Source organism: Pinus tabuliformis, chromosome 5_1 (assembly GCF_031772625.1).
Source record: "Pinus tabuliformis cultivar Carrire ecotype Pingquan chromosome 5_1, CPIR1, whole genome shotgun sequence".
Taxonomy (NCBI): Eukaryota; Viridiplantae; Streptophyta; class Pinopsida; order Pinales; family Pinaceae; genus Pinus; species Pinus tabuliformis.
The window spans coordinates 868,766,989-868,788,548 of record NC_142305.1 but is presented as its reverse complement, the minus strand read 5'-3'; the positions used below and the strand labels follow the sequence as shown (position 1 = coordinate 868,788,548).

At 36.8% G+C, this 21,560-nt stretch overlaps 1 pseudogene across 1 annotated transcript; it reads left to right on the top strand.

Moving 5' to 3' along the window:
• Positions 1-13,375: 13,375 nt before the first annotated feature.
• LOC149167590 (autophagy-related protein 8C-like) lies at positions 13,376-18,945 on the top strand (annotated as a pseudogene). Its single transcript, XR_016260944.1, has 6 exons — positions 13,376-13,658; positions 16,007-16,103; positions 16,487-16,542; positions 16,721-16,773; positions 18,061-18,179; positions 18,417-18,945. The product of XR_016260944.1 is annotated as an autophagy-related protein 8C-like (transcript).
• Positions 18,946-21,560: the final 2,615 nt, after the last annotated feature.

Below are 21,560 nucleotides of genomic sequence, written 5' to 3'. Positions count from 1 at the left end.
GTAGCTGGGGTTGCAGAAAGGTTATCCCTATCATTGCAAGATTGGTGATGGTGGGCAGCAAGGCAAAAGATTACAGCTGGGAGCATGACTAATTTCCCTCACTCCCCTCCAATTTCATTTCTAACATTCCCTCACTAGCCTGAGATTCATGGAAAAGACTAAGTTTTCATGGTGGTTCTTAATCTTTAAAAGCCACATTTCTTGTCTAAAAATCTTTTCATTTTGATCTACTCTTGAAACCAAGCTTGTTTCACATAAACTCAATGGTTTCCACATCCACTTACCCCTTCCTCCATAACTAACACTAACCCTACTATATAAATCCCTTATATCACCTTTTTTCCTAATATTACTAACACCAAGGTGTATAAATCCCAGCATTATCTACATATTCTCCTTTTGGTATTATAGCCAAGTAAATGGTCTAAGGGGACTTCAGTTCACCTGGGACTGTGGTCAACCTTGTCTTGGATGTGCTCTGACCTCTGGTTATGAGCAGAAATCCTGTCCCTCAACCCTCACCGTCTCTCTGCTGAAAACGCACAAAAACCCCATTTTCCTATATAAACCCTTGAAAAAACCCAAAAAACCCAAAATTTGCGAAAAAACCCACTTTTTCTATAGTCCTCCGCCCAATCATTAAATTGAATATTTTATTACGCTGGCGGGACCCCTCCCCAACATGCTCGACCAGTCGGAAGGCCCGCCAGTCGTCAGATCTCCGTCGCCCGGATCTAAAGGTGGGCGGTCATTTTCACTCCCCGACCTGCCGACCTTTAGCGTCCGGGGAAAATGGTTTTGGCCATCCCGTACAGGGGACGCGTGGCAGGCGGCGGGGTTGTTCGGAGCCCCCCTCCCCATTACCGCCTTTGCCCAAAGGTGGTGCGGGGAACCCGCTTACCGCCACCCCTAATACCACTTTCCTCCCACGTCAGTTGCACGTCACCCTGACGTCACCTCGCCGGTACCCGCCCCAGCGTCCCGTGGCCCTCCACGCGGACCCACCACTGTACCCGCCCGCCACCGTGTCCTGCCACCCTGGCGAACACCTCAGCCGCCACGTCACCTCCGTACCTGGGCCCCGCCATGACGTCATGCTGACGACATCGGCGGAAAAGCGCCAAATGCACACTTTTGCCAAATTTAACGATTTAAACGACTAAATGAGTCGTTTTCGCTCATTTTCATGCGAAAGAGAAACTAGCCGTTGCCAACAGATGCTGCGAAACCTCTCACTCAGCCATCAAATTCGACAATCCGACCATTCAAAGTTCAGAATTCGACGGCACCAAGTCGCCACAACCCGGCCAGCGAGCTTCCAAGTCGATTTTCCAGGTATTTTGCCATTTCCTTCCACTTTGCCCATGAATTCCAATTCTCTGTAGAATTCACCATTAAAGACTGGTAAATTCACTTAATTCAGCTCCACCTGAGCACCTAAACCAAACCCAAGCAACTTGCCCCATCCCTAAGCCACAATTTGACATTGGAGAAATCAGTTCGCGGGTTAAAACTGCAAAATTTGCCCCCGAGGTACTTGGCATTGTTCCCTTTTGCCAAGTACAGGCCACCTGCACTCTTCCTAATAAATTATCATTGTCCCTGCAACGTCCCCTTAGGCAATCCACATCCCTAAGATTTTACAGCATTTTACCAACCTGCTTACAATTTGACACTAGAAGAGGACATCACACGGTGTACAGTTTTCCTGCTGCTTAAGTCTTCAAAGACTTATCAAACTTTTACCTCTCCCTGCACACATACAGATTAAATCATGGCAGCCTCTGCATCCTCTTCCCTCAGTGTTACTCCACTGAATCAGACCAATAAGGAACTGGAGGCCTTGCCATTTATTGACAAGGATTGTCTCATCAATGACTTTGAGGGGGACAGGGACTTTTTGAAGACCTTCACTACACTGAGGGAAGACCATAAGGAGGGATTTGGTACAGATGGAATGTGGGAGTCAAACCTGCCCTATTACTGTCTCCCAGCTGTGAATGTTTTCCCTGAAATCATTCACTTATGTGCTCAAAACTATGATCTGGAGCACAGAGCTGTCAATACTCCATCAGGGAGGATCCTTTTTTATATAAATGCTGAGTCCATCAACAAGATGTTGCAGTTTGATCAAACGGAGTTGCTAGTCCCATTCTCCATGAGGTACTTGCTGGAAGCTGGTGACAAGATGACCAGTGAGGAGCTGCAAAAGGTCACCAGGAACTACATGAGAGCTGAGTGCCAGCCTACAGGGCCACCCCCTTATCTGCATGAACATTTCAATGACTCAGGCAGGCTGCTACTAGACATGATAGCCTATGTGTTAGGTTACCAAAACAGTAAGCATGTGGATCAAGCCATGCTCGTATTGCTGTCTGCTTACAGCCCACGTCAACCCCCTGCCCGAAAGTATAACTTTGCTAAGTTCATAGCCAATAGGATTCATGATCAATTGAGCAAAATGGACAGACAGGGGGTCTTCAGATACTCAGCTTACATCTACCACCTGTTCATGTTTTATCATTCTGAAGCTTTCCCATGCTACATCAGAAGGCTGGATAACAAAGGAGAGAAGAGATCTGTCATTTTCTGGACCTCAGTCTATCATGAAATCACAAATTCACCCTATACCTACTGTGAATTTGTTGACCAGTTTGTATACCCAGTCTCCTGCATGCTTATGAAGTCCCCTCCACCCAAAGTATCTAATGAGATCAAGAAATCTTTGCAGCTGTCTAAGAAGTACAAAATAGGTGATTGGTACCTATATGAACACCATACTGTGTTCAGAGTATATGGCTGTGAGCTCTGTCCATACAGGCTACCCAAGTATGTTCCTATGAGATTATTTGCCTTGGAGTATTACAGGCAATTGATTCAGTCAGACCTTACCCATTTCCATAGCTCCAAGAAAAAGGCACACCTTAACTTCAAAAATGAGTTGGGTCCTTTCATCATGAACAAGAAGGAAGGATGGGAATCTGTAGACCTGATCCTCAAGGACAAATATAAATTGTCATACAGTTTTCGATGGGTCCCTTATGACCCTCAAGGTTTCATCACTGCTAGGAGAACTAAGTACAGACTCCTAGGGATTAAACACTGCCACTACCCACACATAGAAAAGTATGCCAACTTACAAGAATGGCAGCTGGACACTCTAGTTGAGAGCTTAACTGAAGAAGAAAGAATGCTTAAAAATATGAAAGAACTTGAGAAGACTATTGACCTGGACTATGTGCTCCAGGTACCTTTCAGATTGCCTCAATCAGTGGGAGGAGGGACCTCAGTTACCAGGACAGCGCCGCAGACACTCTCTACACCAGCACCAGGCTTAGATAAAGGAAAAGGAAAAATGGATGCAGAGGATGAAGCAAAAAAGGAACAGTCAGAACAACAATCACAGCAAAAAGATCAACAAACAGAGCAGCAACAAGGACAAACTGTTCTGCCACAAACTGGGCTGCCAGAAACCCCCCTAATGCAAACACCGCCACCTCAAATTGAGCCACTAACTACCTCAGTTTTGCAGACCCCAGCACATGAAGAGAGGGGTACTAAAAGGCAAAGAGAAGAGTCCACTCCCCTCAGTGGATCCTCCCACCAGCCAGAGGCCAAAAGGCAAAGGGCAGATTCCCCAGAGGTGGAAGACATCACTGAAGATGTCTTGAACGATACAGCAAAGGACAGGGAAGGCAGCCAACATACAGGGACAAGCTCCTTTCAGCAGGAGCAGAATTTACAGCTTGGTTTGGAGGTGTCATCCTCTTCTCAGCAAAGCCAGAAGCTTAAAAGTGCTAAGGCTACCTTCAAAGAAATCAAGGCAGCAAATGAGTTATTGAGGGCTGAGGTTTACAAACAGTTTATAGATGCCACTCCAGCCCAGCAGGAAAGGTTGATGTCGGTCTACGACTTCAAAGAGGAAAAAATGATATTCAGCCATTTCAAACCCAAGGGGCCGCACCCAATGACAACTGCAGATTTCATCAAAACAAGGGTGGAGGTCCTGGCCAAAGACATACATCCTATGGACCAAATCGAGCTCCACAAGCAGACCGGGGAGATGGTCTATGCCACCTTGGTAGAGAAGGCCACATTAGCTCATGAGCTGAAAGAATCTTTGAAGAACACAAACACTCAACTAGACTTTGAGAGGTTGTCCTCTAAGGCCAAGGACAATAGGATAAAATCTCTTGAGGAGATTATTGTTGATCTAGGACATGACCCTAGCGATCCAACCGGGGTAAAAGCCCTCATAAAGAAAAAGGATGATGATCTAAATGCCATGAAGAAGAGGTTGAAGCTGTTACCTACAGAACACCCTCAGACAGCTGAATTGCAAAAGGAAAAGCAAGTTAATGAACAACTTGACCTCTTATTACAGCAAGATCAAAGGATCCAAGAACTAGAGAAAGAGCTGGAAGGAGCATTGCAAGACAAACAGGGAAGATCTACACTCCAAGTTCCTCCAACAGATTCCACAACAGCAACAACTTCTGGGGCAGCAGTGGCCCCCACAACAGAAGCAGCAGGTACAACAGCAGCTACAGATGCCCACCCCAGTGTAGAAGAATTAACCAAAGCTGTCAAGGCAATGGAGCTACAGGCGGATGAAATAAGGAAAGCAAAAGAAAAACTGGCAGAGATAGATGCCAAATATGACCAATCAAAGATAACGGTAGCAGAACAGGGCAGACAGATTAAGGCTCAAAAAGATAAAATAAAGGCCCTGGAGAAGGAGCTCAATCTGGAAAATACTATGGCAGAAATTAAAAGAATCCTGTGGAATAAAATTACCCAAGCTATTATCAAACAGTGGAAATCCATTAAAACAATGCATGAGCATATGGATTTAATTGTACAAGCCCAGACAGATGTCCAGAGAGCCAAGACAGTGTTAGGAAACAGACCTGAGCAAGCTAGCCAATTGATAGAATTTTTGAACAGGCAAGACAAAGAGGAGCTGGCAGCCGTTGGAATCACCAACAGAACAGAGGCCATCCTCATGGCTAAAAAGGTGCTAACTCTCAGAGGTTATGTACAGACGGCAGAAAGAAAAAGTTATGAGATACAGACTGAAGTTGAAGATTATAAACTCAGAATGGGAATGCTACAAGCAAGAGGACTGCCTAGCCTGTTGAGCAGCACAGGGAAATTGATCAGCAGAGATCAATTTACAAACAGGGTGGCCGCTTACATTGAAAATCAAATCACTGCATCCAGCAGTACTTCTGAGGAAACAGTTCCTCCAACAGGACAGAGCTTGTACACTAAGCTCGAAGGCTCATTTTTTGTTGAAAATGAGGTAAATCATTTATTTGAAACTCCTCCTAGTTTTTTCAGATATACAGAGCTTGATGAGACTCTAATTAAAATTCGGAGGCATCAAATGCCTAAGGAGGACTGGTGGCAGGCCATGCTCCAAATTTTGCCACGGTAGTTTCAAGACATTCGGCCACTGCCAGCTCAGGTCACCAGAAGACAAGTGTAAAAGGATTAATGTTTGAAAAGCATCCAAAAAGTGATTCATCACTAACGATGACAGCTTGCCACATTTTGAACAGCACATCCCCAACCGACTCAGCAGCTCCCAAAGGCCAAAGTATCTTCTGACAAAACATCAAGATGCCTTTATTTTGTATTCAATGCTGTAATAAATTTCTGATAAAAATATCTCAAAAGTTGGTGAGAATATTAAGTCTGAGATAACTTAGAACTCAGATATTTTTGTAAAAATCAAAGTATATATTCACCCCGCACATAAGCTGAAGGGGTTGTTGTTATTTTCATTTCGGAGATCTCACTTGCTGTAAAATTCTCAGAGAAATAATACAAAGGGTGAATGGAACTTCCAAAGCTTGGCGTACCTTGATGCATTGTGATGAATGGTGAATGTTGCAGGATTCCAGAGTGTTTCATAAAACAATAAGTCTTTCTTAAATCTCTGTGTTACATGTTTTCGAGTCTTTTGTTCTCTTTTATTGTTTAAATGTTTTACACTTAATAGCAAAGTAGAAGAATAGTTCCAGGATTTAATCACTGATTACCCTGAACTCAATCTGAGCTATTATCCATGTTTTCTTCAGATACAGTGAATGAAGCGTAATTCTTAACTGCTGCACTTTAAAACTATATCTTTTACAGTGATAGACATTCCCAGGAATTCAAGTTTGCTCCTGAGACATCTATCCGTTTCTCATATCTAGTTTGGTGGAAATACTTAAATACTTTAGTGAAAATTCTTAATTGCTTTCACTGGTTTTTTCACCTGTTTGTGTTATAAATCAAAAATTTTGTTGTATGAAGTATCCAAATGGCCCTGTAAGTTTCACCAATTCACCTCAAGGTTTCTAGACACCTACAGCTGTAGACTCCATTGCCCAATGATATTTGACTCTTTGAACATTATATCACAAGACCTGAAAGAAAATCTTCAACCAAAACATAAACAAAACCTGTGCATAATACCTAGCCTAAAAACTATCATAACAGATACAAATCATAAAGAGAGAGCCCTCTCTGATCACAATTTGGCTAGAAACGGTGATCAAAAGATTGGTTAGTGGTTACCCCGGCCGTATTCCCTTGGGAGTCATAGGGAACAACCTGGGTGTTAACAATGTCCTCCTCGCTTTCCTCTACTTCACTTGGTAATAGCCTTCATGCTAGTAACTAGGTGACTAAGAAGAATAAGAAAGGGAAGAATAAGAAGAAGCAAGATAAGAAAGATGTCAACCAACCAACCATGGCTGTAAGTATTGGTAATGTTGAGTAAACTTCCACAATGCATTGTAAGCCAAAATACCCTTGCAAGCTTTGCAAGGGTGACCACTTCCTTATCAATTGTCCTGGTATTCCTAAAGTTTTAGAAGCATGGTCAAATAATTCTCATCAACTTACTATTGATCCATCAACCCGTAATTCTTAGATTCCAGGGAAAATTCGTAAAGTTAGGTTTCCTTGTAAGAATGCAAAGGGGCTCATCATAGTCACCTTTGCCCTCACATGGATGAACCCTAAAAACTGTTGGAAAAACTTACTATTTCACAACAACAACTTCCAACTAATTGCCACAAACTTTCTTCCCCCTACCGTCAGTTGACGAGGTGATTGATCTAAATCCAAGTACAGTCAATCTCACTCTTCCATTGGAGGGTGAAACATGTGTCACTAAGGTGATGGACCATTTGTTGATCAAGTGGTCGAATTGATTCCATCTTAGGTCGGTCCAACTCTCCCTTTAGAGAGTGAACTTTATACCGCTCAAGTTCTTCATGTTACCTCAGATTCTTCTACACATGGGGCATTTCGTCTATTGCTTTTGAACCCCATCCAAGTAATGAGGCTATTTCCTTTGATTGGAGTAGACTGACAAAGCCTCTTCTTCCTTCTTCCACCCCTTTCCAAGTCATTGTGAAAGCATATGGTAAGAATGTGCATCACAAAAATGTAGATGAAGGTGCTTCTATCAGTATTTTATCCTCGATTGCGTTGCAAGCTTTAGGTCCCCCTCAGCTGGTGCCTATTACACATAATTTGTTATCTTTTAACAGAACTGTTAGTGAACCTTTAGGGATCCTTCCTAGCTTACCTATTACCTTGGAAGGTAATATTGTTTGTATCAATCTTATGGTAGTCCAAGGTCCCTTGGATTTCAATCTGCTCCTTGGGCGAGACTATGTCTATGCCATGAAAGCTGTCATATTGACACTCTTTCGCGTGATCCTTCCCTCACAATGGAAACATTGTGACAGTTGATCAGCTTTCATACGTGATCTTTCTTCGACTACTAGTCATCCAACACCCCTGAATGTTCCTTATATGGAAGTGGTACCTAACTCGCCACATGTTAATTATGTGGCAACCTGTCTCATGTTTTTAGTTACTGATGCAAGCAAGCCTAGATTTGTACTACGAATCGAGAGATGGAGATCAAGACCCTGGATCTAGTTTCATCAATCCATGTTGCGAGGAGTTATATATTCATGATTATGTAGACAAATTCATAGTTGATGACTGTGTCCATACTGTGTCTACTATGGATATGATTCTTGAGTTTTTCTCGTACTTATTCATTGAGTTAGTTTTACTCTGAGTATGTGAATGCTGACCTCATTGATGATTATATATTGCATTGTAATCCTTGAATGTTTCTCGTAGGCTTCCAACCATTGTCTCTGATCTAATCTTTAACATGATAAAGCACTTAAATCTTTAAAAACTTATTTTTCAAACTTCACATTTTAGGGGGCAATCTGTTACACGTCATTTTGTCACCATGACACTTGACCGTTAAAATGGATCTCTCGCCATCCATAAACATATTCCATTACATTCCCTTAGAAGTCAAACAATAAAAAACCCTTGAAGAAGATGTGAATTTTGGTAAAATGGCTTTATGAATTGTTAAGTGTGACTTGTGCACTTTTCCTAGTAAGTTTCCGCGCATTTGCAATTTCTATACCTAATAACTGCGCAAAAATGCGCTTTGTCTTCTAATATAGATAACGTAGGTAAATCAAAGATAAGTAAAAATAAAAAGCGAATTGCAGAAGCATTGTTGGTCGAATATATCCCAATTGAAAGCTTCTAGGTCATATCTATTCGAGCCATACCCCTCAAATCATGGAGCTAATTCCCTTCCATAAAGGAACCCTAATCCCTTAATTAGAGGATCTCATCCTTCTCTTTTGGATCTGAAACTTCTTCCTCTTGGCTTATAAATTGACTAGAGGATAGAGGGATTAGGAGGTTCAGAAAAGATAGACTTATGCTGTTGGATTTAGATTGGAGGGCTTATCAGCTAAGGAGAGGTTTAGAGGCATTTGGGAGGAACCTCATGACATCAAGGCAAAGGTTGTAAGGCTCTTCTTTTTTCTTGAATTCATACAAATGAATCCTTTTTCCCATTGTATTGTCTTGTTGAAATGATGAATGATTTATGATTCTTTTGATATTCAGTAAGATAATCTCAATTTCTAATCTCCTTGATCATTAGATTAAGCTTGTTTGAATTGTTATGATTGCATATGCCTTTGATCTCTTTTATGTCTGTGATTGCAGGTCTTTTTGAGCATTTGGAAGCTTCATCGAGACAGAGCAGGGATCTTCATCAAGCATTTCGCAAATAGGTAAGAGTCTTATTATCCTACTCTTGTATTTACAATTCAAACGGAATAAGCTTAAGGAAAGAGTCATTCAATTGTCTGTTTGTTTCTAGTTTCCTTTAGGATCTAGGGAGATCGCTCTTGTCAGTAAGAGGGATTTATTTGCCATAACAAATTTAATTACATTCCAAATTTGTGGTTTTATTTTTTTAAGAGTTATATATATATATATATATATATATATATATATATATATATATATAGCTATATATATATATATATATAATTTTCAATTTTATATCATTATGTTATAGTGTTGTTTGACATGGATTAAAAAATAAATGTAATTATTATATTATACAATAATTGCATTTGTTTTTATATTTTTTACCATGGTGAATCAATGAAAGAGTGAGGTCCAAAATGAAATTTAGTAGTTGCCATTATAACACCAAGAGTACATCTAATAGTTTATAAGCCAACTATGACTTAACAAGAAAAAAATGATTTCCATCCTCAACCCCTCCCATAAATTTTAAACCTAAAACCCAATAAAAACTAAACTCCACTCAAACCAACTAATGTAAATCTTATAAATTCTTATCTTACGCTTATATTATTTATAACACAAAAATACATAATTAATACTCTCAATAAATACTCTTAGTTTGGCACAACATCAATACTAGGTAGTTTAACTATATTTGTATGTCTTACTATTAATTCACATTTTAGGTATAACAATAGTACAAAGAAATATATCCACATCTAGAAGCATGCATGTTTAACTATATATTTTTAACTAATTTATTCTACTTAGTATCAATAGTTGGGCTATATTAAATGTATTACTAACCTTTATTCCACACTTCAAATATAACAATGTTACAAAAATGCATGCATTTAGGCAAATATCTCTAGTATTGTGAATGATGAACTTTTATATATATATATATATATATATATATATATATATTATAATTTTTTATTTTATATGATTATGTTATAGTATTGTTTGACATGGATTAAAGAATAAATATAATTATTATATTATACAATAATTACATTTTTTTTTTTTTTACCATGGTGAATTAATAAAAGAATAAGGTCCAAAATGAAATTTAGTAATTGCTATTATAACACCAAGAATACATCTAATAGTCTATAATCCAATTATGACTTAACAAGAAAAAAATAACTTTTATCTTAAACCTCTCTCATCAATTTTAAACCTAAAACCCAATAAAAACTAAACTCCATTCAAACCACAAAATGTACAACTTATAAATTCTTATCTTACACTTATATTATTTATAAAATAAAAATACATAATTAATATTTTCAATAAATAATAAATACTCTTAATTTGCCACAACATCAATACCAAGTAATTTAACTATGTTTGTATGTCTTACTATGAATTCACATTTTAGGTATAATAATAATAGTACACAGAAATATATCCACATCTGGAAATGTGCATATTTAAGTATATATTTTTAACTATTTTACTTAGTACCAATAGTTGGGCTATGTTAAATGTATTACTCACCTTTATGCCACACTTTAGATATAACAATGGTACAAAGAAGCATGCAGATTTAGGTAAATATCTCTAGTATTGTGAATGGGGATCTTATAAGGACTTGTGAATATATTATATTATAAATAGTTTGACACCAAGCAGTGTTCCCCACTAAGTTAAAGGTAATAATAAATGTTTTGGCATGGTGTACGATTGACGAAGGTGGTTTCATGTATGATTGATAGGAGAGTATAGCATGTGTGAGAGGATCAACTCAACTCATTACTTGAGTTCTGCTGCAACTTTTACCATAAAGCTTGCTATTTTATTTATTTATTAAGCATACAATAAATTTTGTTGAGTTGGTAGCTTATAATGGAAATATATAGGATTTTTAAACATAATAATATATTAAGGAGGTGTGCTCGATATGTTAGGGAGTTTAGTGACATGTTAGATAAAAAGTTTTATGCTCGATTTTTTTAGATTGGAAATTATGATATTTTTGAAAAATATATGTTTTTAATTATTAGGCTCACTCAAGTTATACGTGATAACTTGTTTTTAAGGTCATGGCCAAGCCAAATAACAATTTGGTGTATGAAACCCTCTTGTTTGTGAAACAAGGGACTCATCTTTAATTACTAAAGTCTATAGAGGTATACATACTCTACCCCCTTCTAGATTTGAACTTGTGACCTCACAAGAGAAAACACATGCTCTTAATGATTAGACTCACTCAAACTATAGATTTGTTGTTATGTTAATCATCATCTATGTGTTTAGGTGTTTATTTGAAGTATGTAGAGTTTTGATAAACTAATAAAATTGGTGTGCGAATAGATGTCAACCTTTTTGCACCAATTTATGAATAAATGTCAACATAAATTTAACTAAGCCTAATAATAGCATCAATGTTTAAGTCCACTTGTGTTGTTGGTTCTTCCTATTCCATTTATACAATGATAGTGGGGTCCAAATGGTTTGATGGGGCTCTAATAGTATGCTCAAGATGGATAATAATAGTGTCCACAGAGGTACTAGGTAAGCTATATGAGGCAAAGTGTACAAAAATGTCCATACTGTTAGGCATAAGTGATGCCATAATAGTAGAGGGAAGATTAAGATGGACCATTGTTTGCTCCACTAGAAATTGTAGTGACAAAATAACGAAGGAAATCTCAATCTACTTCCCTGGGTGAACAATCATGGAGGCTTAGTCTAATCAGCTTTCCATTCTTTGAGACTAAGAATGTATTGTCATATGTCACTGGTCACTAGTTACTAACCCTATCAGTGTCCTTTAACTAGCATTTGAAATCCTCTTTCAACTATTCCATTATAAGGCCGAGTAGGTCACAATTTTGCTAGTTTCCTCTACACCTCTCTCACGCTAATTCATACCCTTTTGGAGATCCTTTAGGTAACATATGATACAATTATGATCACAATAATGACGATGGGCCATGGATGAGCACACTCGCCATGTGAGGATGCCCCAAACAAAGTTGAATGGGTTCGATTGGTGGTCCAAACTCGCTTCTGGCTTGTATACATTGCTCTCTCCCTCTATTCTAGCCATAATCTCATAGGTTTCTAATTCATCATACACATGCAAGTTATGCCTTGCACACCCCAACACCCCCTTTCCCACAACTTTTCTACATATAATGCCTTAGACAATAGTGACCCCTCAATAATGTTTGTATTCCCCTTAGTTTTCGTAATAACTCACTACACATTTTAACTAGAGGAATATTGGACAAGCATGCTAAATAGTGTAAAGCTCTTACAATAATTATAGAATCTCTAATCACCACGACATTATGCCTTGCACATTCCCCCCCACCTCATCTTTTCTACATATAATGCCTTATTAATAGTGACCCCTTGATAGCATTTGTATTCGTCTTTGAGTTAAGTTTGTAGAGAATATGAAAAAATATAATCGAGTTAAACCTTTTTCTTCTAGTAATAACTCATTGCATATTTTAACTAGAGAAATATTGAACATGAATGGTAAATATTGTAAAGATCTTATGATGATTATAAAATCTTTAATCACCACGACTTCCTAACTCCATTGTATTTTATAATGGTAAATCCCTTTAATATTGTGAATAATTTTGTATCTTAGTTCATTATGATACCAAGTCCCCAAATATAATTTTTTGTCTTTAAAATTATAAACCACTCACTAATTAATTTTTATTTTATGTTATTAATAAAATAAATATTTTTTAATTAATAATTTAAAAAATCAATTTAATAAAGTCTTTCGGTAGAAATCACATGAGAGAATTTTTTGGCAGAGGCCAACAAGTATAATTCTCTCATGTGAATCATTAAATAATCAAACTCAATTTTTATAAACAAATATTCAATCAATTTTAAAAATACAATCCCAAAATATTAAAAAACATCCCTTTAATTTTTCAATAAAATTATCCTAATTTTGTATTATTATTAATTATAAAAAAATCCACGAAAACAATCTTTCTTTTTTTTTATAAAATTATATTAAAAATATTTACATGGATAATCATATAAAACATTATTAAACCATTAATGATTAATATAACACATCAAACTCTTAAACTTAGACGCCACACTTCCACCTCATATGATAAGATATTACCCTTCATTTAATATTCATTAATTAATAAAAAAAAAGTAAATAAACTATAAACTCTTAAAAGACTACAAAACCAAGTTGCGCCCAACCCAAGCTGGGAGCGAGGACCACATAAAGCGGTCACGAATCACATCAGCTCGCCCATGCTTCTCTCGACTTTTTCTTAATCTCAAATCATCTTTCTTCTTGTTAATTTTGCTATAAATATATCTATTTCTATTACTTTTTTATAACTACAGCGCAGCGACCTCCCCTAATCCCCTACGGTACGCTTCTGTCTCGACGAGCGAATTCTACTGCTCAACACAAGAAGGCAAGTGGGTTTCCTCCGTTCATATCTGGTTCGTAATTTGTTTATTCCAGCTAGAAAGGCGGCCTATATTATATCAGGGTATTGATTCAATGCGAATCAAACTGTATTTGTCTGCAACTAGGTTTTTTTGGGTTGATCTTCAATTATATTCAGTCTGGTGCCTGTGCCTTGTGCAGGCATTATTTTTTCATATTCTCTACAAACTTAAATTTTTCAATATTACTGGATGATGCGGTGAAAAGGAAAATCAGCTTTTGTTTAATCTTGCTCTGTATAGTACTCAGATTAGATGAATTTTATTTATTTTTCCTTAGACATGGCTCATACCCAAATCCATGCCATATCATGCACCAACGTTTTCACCGGGGCATAGGACGTTTCCACCGAAAAGAGGGTCTACTACAACTTAGGGATTGTACAGTTATTTTCTTACTTTGATTACTTTTTCACATCGAGGGAATCCTGGTAGCGCTATGATTTTCCAGTTTGTGATTTGATATTGGTCTCTGTCCTAGATTTTGCCTGGGCAAATGGTCTGAAAAGGACAAATGGGAGAAAAACTAATTCTAGGTTAAGTGTATAGGCTAATCATCTCGAGAATTTGTGCAATTCTCAGCTTAAATTGAGGACGTTTCAATCAATGGCGCCATGGGTTTGTTTTGGTTGTCTGAGCGACATTGATATGGATTCAGATAATGACTATACCGTGGACTGTTAAATTTCAGGTGCCCATTTTGGCTTCAATAGCAGAAATTAGTATTCTGCTCAGGATTATGGCCCTGCTACTTCTAGAGAAGCCAATAATTTGTTCATATCCTACTTTAGATTGTAGGTTCAGGCCTTTGCAATTGATAGTCTCATAGGCTTGTGTCAGCCGCGTATGCTTACTATTGATGGGATTTTGGATGATGGGCAACAAGGACTGTTACATTTCAGTGGACAATGTTGTCTTTAGTAACCCAGAATTCAAGGGATATGATCTTGCTACTTGTTGGGCATGTGTGAAAAATAAAGCAACTGCGTTGCCCTTCTCAACGGGCAGCAAATTTGCATCCCTTTTCCTTAGCGATCATACCTATTTTAACTTGTCTGTGACCCGTGTATGATCTATTTTGTTTTATATGAAGTTTTAAAAATTAGTAAATAAAGAAAATGCATAGGTATCCTATCTCGGGTTTCCGATCCTGTGCCATCAAGTCTGGTTCTCTTCAAAGGAAATGAGCCGAAAGAGGGATATGAGAGATTAAGGGGCAAAGCATTGCATTGCTGATTTACAGTCAGTTTCTTGGGGGCATTAAATTCACTCAGTGTCCAAATTCTTTGGGATTTGGTACATATGAGAAGCTGCTTTGCCTTAAGCTAAAATTAGGTATGATTACCAGAAGATAAATGATGAACAGAATGGGCACAAATACTGATCAAATACAGAATTACAAACACAATTGGCTTTTTGGCTTATTGCTGTTTTCTTTTAATTTAATTTTTATGTTTTTCTGGCTCATGGGAGGGGCTGAAGGGTTGGAGGAGACGCTGACACTTCTGTACTGACGGACTGAGTTGCTTTCTGCATTCAAAAGTTGGAATCTGGTGAGTGTGATCATAGCTTACCTGGGCGGCGAATGTATAATCTATAATGTACACAGATATGTGCTGCTAGGAAAACTGTGTAATCCATTTTTAAAAAAAATCAATGAAAGGACATTTCAGATATTTCTTTAGATTGTGTAAACCAGTCTTTTAGTCTAGATTCATAGGTGGTCCACTTTCTCACTTAATAAATGACATGAATCAAATAATCAACATAATGAATTTTTAAGAAATCAGTGAAAGACCAAAATGGTGTTTGAATGGGTATTGCTTCAGGCTTGATGACTGCTTTTGTGCCTTGTTGGTATAAATCCTGTGTATTGCTTCAAGCTTGATGACTGCTTTTGTGCCTTGTTGGTATAAATCCTCTAGCCTCATTACTCTTTTTGCTTTGAAATACAATTCACCCCACCCTCAAGCTTGTAAGGGAGAATGAGATTGCTGGTACCATGCCAGCCCCATCAACAATAGCCTCATGAAGTGCCCCAATCAACGTTTGGCTCATAAGGAACAAACATGCCAAAACATGGGATTTGAACTTGGATGGAGAGGATAACATTCCTACCTTCACCACTAAAGCTAGGCCTAGTGACTATAGCCCTGCCACTCTATTATGTTAAAAGAGTGCCTCAGTTTGTAATATAGGTCCTTGTGAGGATAGCCTTCTTCTACTGATACTTCTTACCTATATACCCATGGATAATGTATTTCGCAATCAGCTGAAGTCTCAATACACTAGGTCTTTATGTCATGCTCACAAGCCAAAGTAGTGATTTTGTAATTGTGCCTGTTTATGCATTTTATTTATTTGACTTCTCCTTTTTATTCTTGTTCTTTAGGCAGGCGAAATTGGTTGCTTTGGACAGAGGAAGTTAATCAACAAACAAAGACATCTCACAATGGCAAAGAATAACTTCAAGAAGGAACATCCTTTAGGTATGCACAAGGATTATCAATAGACTGGAGCAACGCACAACATGAAATGGAATTGTATTGCAAATCTTTTTGGTTTTAGGGTATTTATGTTATCAGCATACAATGCTGTAAAATCTTGTATATACGATACTGGAAAGTTGGAAACTCAACAGTGTTATTTCAATTCAGGCTTAATTCTAAAGTGTGTAACAAATAAAATAGTATATAGTAAGCATTAATGTCTGTTCTTTAAAATTAATTATTTTAATTAAATACCATCTGGCTTTGATACGGAAGAGATGATTATATTCTGAATTTTCAATTTTATCAAGAGGATTTCATTTTCTTTTTGTTCTGTATTTTCTTTTAAGAAATGTGACCCACATCTTCGGAATTTGTTATAGAGAGGAGGCAAGCAGAGGCTGGACGAATCCGAGACAAGTACCCTGATAGAATACCTGTAAATTCATGAACTTAATTCCAGATTAATACATTTTTTGATTTGTCAGGCCTTTTGAGTACTCTCTCAATAAAACAATACAATAGCTAGAAACGAAGATAGAAGGTCATTTTATTACATTGCTTGAGCTTTCTTTTTAGATATGATCACTCACTAGTTCATTGCTAAAAACTTGCAGGCTATTGTTGAGAAGGCAGAGAAGAGTGACATACCGGACATTGACAAGAAAAAGTAAGCATACACTATTGTTACCTTCGGAAGCTTCTGTCTTTCAATGCTGATCTTAAGATTCAAATTGACAGGTTTTCATTTGTTACACTTGTAATAAATATTATACATCAATATTTATTAATCTTTTCACCTATTAATTTCTTATGCTATCTCAGTTATGGTTGGCCATTGGGGTTTCCTTTCAACATCATTATACTATTTACTTCTGCTCCTGCTCTTCATATTTTTTACAAGTCTAGAAGATGGACCCGGATAAAGGTTCTGAAACATTGATTAGCAATCCCAACCACAGAAACCTTAAATCTGTAGGTTTTCATTGTTCATTATATTTTAATTATTTAAGTTAGGATTTTTTGTAGGAAGAAGTTTGAACTAATTTCTGTTTTCCGGTCATGGCTGGGCCCGCCCTTTTTCAGTACTGTGTTAATACCACCCCTCTATTGACTCAAGACAATCGAAAGTGATTAGCTTTTCATTTGGTTTAGAATCAGTGTACCTTGATCCTTCTAGGGTTGCTTGAAACTTGCAAGAGCGAAAATGTTTTGCTGTATTTATGCTTGGATATTTATATTAAATTAGTCGTTAAGGAAGAGGCTATCTATTATGCCAGGGTTGGCTGGGTAATGTTGCGAACCACCTCGTCATTATGTCAGACTAGGAATCTTCAGTATATATGAAAGAATCTATACTTGCTCTATGAGACCCCATATTTCTCATTTAACATACTTATGATATATTCCTGCATTTGTGTAATTGTTTCCTTATTACTTATCATATTTTTAGTAAATCCAGCTAGAGCTCCTTTTCATCACTGTATGATTGTTAACACAGTCTATAAGATGAGATGGAGTCGAATAGCCTCATATGGTTGGCATCGAATTATATAAGTAGCGTAAGTTTGAAATAAACTATCGTTACATTGCCCCATCTTGTGCCAATCTTCAGGGTACATTGTTCTATTAGTCATGTCCTTTTGGGCATTTTTTGCATTTGAATAGGTAAAACTTTCCAGGGTTGTTTCCTTCTATCACACTATATCTTAGTGTACATGATAATGCAAAACCTTGAATTTGGACACTGAGCGCTCCTTTTCAGTCATTGCTTCTATCGTAGAAGACAAGTACTATGGTGCTTTATTATGCTTTTCTCTAAAAAGATCTGCCGAGTTAATTTAATGAAATGGTTACTTAAAATTTCTCTTATATCCTAAGCATCAACCATACATATTTGACAGGTGAATGCATTTCCTTGAGAATTGCAATTAATGACATGGTTTTGGATTTTCAGATATCTGGTGCCAGCAGATCTTACCGTGGGGCAATTTGTATACGTGATTCGCAAGAGAATAAAGTTGAGCGCAGAGAAAGCAATATTTATATTTGTGAACAATGTGCTGCCTCCAACTGGTAAGTTAATTAAATTGATTTAATTTGACATGCAACTTTGCAGCAACTACTTATTTCTTATTTTATGATTTCCTGGTTCCAATATAAATTGTCTTGTCCCACTCTCCATTTTACATACAAAATTGACTCTGTATTTCTTTCCATATATAGAGGTCTTTCACATAGGGAGTTTGGTATGAGTCTTATTTTTTATCAAGCGTGTCAGTTGTTCATGGTTATGTACTTGTTTCCATGCAGCGGCCCTGATGTCATCTGTGTACGAGGAGCACAAGGATGAAGATGGTTTTCTTTATTTCACATACAGTGGTGAAAATACATTTGGCCAAGACAAACGAGGCTTCTCTGGAGCCTAAACAGCAATAGGACTTATCCAGATTTCGATATGGTGGTGAACGTGGCTTAGATGGACATGCAGTTATAGAATTTTTTTTTAATATGTACAGGCCACAAGTAACTTTATAAGATGTTTGGACAACTGGATGTTGTAAATAAACATTGCCAAAAGATGAAATCTTAACTGCATTGTTACATGCTGTGATTAATATGCTATATGGGATTAGGCATTTAATCTGGGAAAATCCAAACATGACCGAACTTTGGAGGTCATCTAAGATTGATGCATGCATATGATATATGTTTTTATATATAAACGTAGTAGATATAGATAAATTCTGGTGTAAAGAAAATCCTGAGAACTGGTTCCAATATAAATCTTCTGTTGGTATGAATGTTACATGAAATGATTAGAAAATTGTTTCAATCTAAATGCTTGTTAGCTATATGGTTTCATCAGTGCTTTAAATCCTGATAACAGTTCTAATATAGCTGTTCTATTGGTGTGGTTGATATATGCATTATGTGTTTGACGTCAAGTGAATGTTCGGTAGCAAACTTGTGAACGATGATGCAAATTGTCATTGTTGATTATGATACTTAGTAGGGTCATTGAGTGATGTACATAACCGAGGTCATGAAGTTCAAAACACTTTAACTAGTCAAATTGCGCATTGAACTTGTGTTAGTTATTAACATATTTGCCCATGGACACATACTGAGTCACAATAATCTCATATAAAAAGGGATCTGGTTTAAAACCTCACATAAATTAAAGCCTTGGTGCACATAATTTCTTGTTTTTCTTATCATACAAAGTCGTTTAGTAGCTACGCACATAATTTCTTGTTTCTCTTTATAATACAAAGACGTTTAGTAGCTACGACCAAGGTTTGATGTATTCCTCAATCTATCCAGAGGGTTTGTGACCTGGATACTTTAGGGTAAACTCACCTTGATAAAAATTGAGATCATAAAGTTAGGTCCTCAAAAATTGACAAGTACTTGTAGGGGGCTTTCTTGAAACATCAGAACATAATACTTGTATCCAGTTGCAATTGCTGATTTGTTTGATGGTTGGAGTTTTGTTCTTTTTCCTTTGTTCTAGAAATTTTGTGATGTCAAAAATTGCATTCTAATTTTATGGCAGTAATACCGATTTCCGATTGCAATTGCTGATTTAATCGATGGTTGGAGTTTTGTTTTTTGAAGTTCCCTAGAAAGGTTTTTTCTTCCTTTTTTGTGATGTCAATCTTATTGCTTCCGCCTGTTGGCTCGTTCTCCATGATAAATGATGATAACTTGTGAGCTTAGATCAAGGGTGAGCTGGTTCCCCCACCCTGTGTACTGATAGGTATAGCACGTATTTAATACCACACAGCTTGTTACTAGTTGCATAGCACTGAGAATATTTAAGTACGTATTTAATACCACACAGCTGGTTACAATTGTTGTTGAATAGATCCAAGGCCAGTGTTCCGTTAGACACATGTTCTCTACTTTTCTTCCCATTTGGGCTCTGATAAGGATTTTATTTAATCCTTATTTGCCAAAGCTACTGACATTAAATTTTTGTTTTTCTTTGGCAAAAAATCTTCACTACTAGATTTTGTCTACATGTTGCATATCCCAAACTTAAAAATGCAATATCTTGTCACCATGTTTAGATCATTCAAGGCATTTCTCCTCGAGTTAATTTCTCCTCTTGAGTTAATTTTATAGACATCTGCTTAAGGCTTTCCAAACCATAAGTATTCCATGATGTTTACTAACCAAAACAACTCTTCATGTCATGCCCGTGCAAAGATCTCTCCTCATATGCTTCCTCTTCCACATAATCTACTTATGGTTGTCAATGTATCCTACCAAAACATAGAGGGACCAACCAATGTAACCACAAAGCCCATAGAAGCTAATGTAAACATAGAGGGACCAACCAATGTAACCACAAAGCTAATGTAAACATAGAGGGACCAACCAATGTAACCACACAGTCCATAGAAGCTAATGTTAGAATACTAGGTTTTTCCTTACTCTACAGAAACTTGCAAATTAAAAACACTTATTTCTTTACGATCATTAGATCCAAAAATATAATACTTTAATTCCAAAACTCATCATCAAATATCCAAAATAGGGTTCAGCGTTTTGACATTACTTTGGCTAGGATTATCACACAATATCACACAAGTAACCATCGACATGAACTTCTATAATTCCTTGCTAGCATCAGATTTTATAGAAGAGGATTAGGTGCGTGACGAGTATCTGTGTCGTGTTAAAACATTTAACTTCTATAATTCCTTGCTAGCATCAGATTTTATAGAAGAGGATTAGGTGCGTGACGAGTATCTGTGTCGTGTTAAAACATTTAACAAAGGGGCATGAAAAGTAGTTACACCATGATATCTCGTAACATGATTTCATTGTAGACATAATCGACCATCTTTATCTAGGTGATAGATCATATCCATAAGTATAGAGCAAAGTTAATAGTCATGACTTTGTAATTGAATTAAGTTTAGACAAAAAAAACATCATGCCATTTCAACAATAAATGATAATTGAAAAGTTCATTGCATGGTAACATAAATTTTATTTTTGAAATGCATCCATTTAATAAAGTAGGGCTATCGAAATGGTTTAGTTTGATGATTTATATGATAATATAAATCAAAATTTTCTATTCTGATATCAATTTTATCAATGAAGCGCTGAGGTTGTTTATTTATCCACATCTAATTGTGGAACAATTGTTCCCTCTTCTAATTTATTATTCTTGATGAGGATGTTTAGTTTACGAGTAAAAAAGGTTAATGTTGCATGTGGATTAAAAAATATTTGACATAAATACCATTCATAATTATCAAAAGTCTTGTGAGTGTAATGATCTTTTTTTTCTTTTGCTGGTTATTTCTAATTTAACTTCTTTTCTTAACCAAGAATGAGTGGTCATATTTTATAGTGTCATATGTACAGGGACATTCCTGCTTATGAATAAACTATTTTATCATGCTTGATTTTATTGCATTGTTATTTACATATTGA